Raw genomic sequence first — 1346 nt, forward strand, 5'->3', positions numbered from 1 at the left:
AAGATCCTAAAAATACAAATGGAAACATTGGAACAACCCTCCAAGTATAGGTTTGTCAAAGGGTGCTTTAAAAGCCTTCACCATCCCACCATTATTAATGTTAGCATTAACAACATAATGCTAGCCCACCATCATCAATGGTAGACTTACCTAACACATTGATAAACTTGACACAAAATAAATAAATGAAGTTGAATAATCAAAGGAGTCGTTTGAATTCCCAAGCCTGAACAAGCTGTAAAAAATTGATCATACCTCCTTCTAGAGAACTCCAAATCCAACTCTGTAAAAATGCATTGGAAAGCTAACTTAATTATCTTTCCAACGTATATAGCTTGCACATTAATTCTGAATTTGCCATTTTTTCATTTGATCCAAATTGTGTATATGGCTGCCCAATAGCTTGAATAATGCCCATAATGCCTTGTCTTCTCTCCAAGCCCAATTCATGATGTATTGCATCTTGAATTGCATTTTCAATTCATGATGTCTTGCATCTTGAATTACATTTTCAATCCATATTTTCTCAATTAATCCATTTAAAGCAGCTTGCATCTTTTTGGCTTTTGCTCTTGTAATTGGACCTCCATGAATGTGCAAAGGATTACTTGAAGTTTTTATGGTATTCCCTTGATGGTTCTCATCATTCCCCCTCTCCTGAAAAGTATTCGTCCTCGAATCTTCACCTACATCGAAAGAGAAAGATCAGAAACATTAAAAGTAGCACTCACATTATACTCACCAGGAAGATCCAATTTGTAGGCATTGTTATTTATTCGTGCAACCACTTGAAATGGACCATCTCCCGTTGGAAGCAACTTGGAACGCCTTTGTGCTGGGAACCTCTCCTTTCTCATATGCACCCAAACCCAATCTCCAGGCTGAAAAACAACTTGCTTATGTCCTTTGTTGGCTTGAGTAGTATATTGTTCAGTTCTCTTTTCTATGTGTTGATGTGTTCTCTCATGCAATTGCTTCACAAATTCAGCTTTCTTTTTACCATCCATACTAGCACGCTCATCAATAGGCAAAGGTAATAAATCTAAAGGAGTTAATGGATTAAAACCATATACAATCTCAAATGGTGAAAATTTAGTAGCAAACATTCTTCCCAAGTTTTCAAGTTCTTTTGAATAATGGCACGCAACAAAGTAGATAGTGTTCTATTTACAACCTCAGTTTGTCCATCAGTTTGTGGATGACAAGTAGTAGAAAACAAAAGTTTAGTACCCAACTTACCCCACAAAGTTTTCCAAAAGTGGCTCAAGAACTTAGCATCTCGATCTGAAACTATGCTCCTTGGTACTCCATGCAACCTGACTATTTCCAACTATGCTCCTTGGTAC

This window comes from Citrus clementina, unplaced genomic scaffold (genome assembly GCF_000493195.1).
Source record: "Citrus clementina cultivar Clemenules unplaced genomic scaffold, Citrus_clementina_v1.0 scaffold_6, whole genome shotgun sequence".
Lineage (NCBI taxonomy): Eukaryota > Viridiplantae > Streptophyta > Magnoliopsida > Sapindales > Rutaceae > Citrus > Citrus x clementina.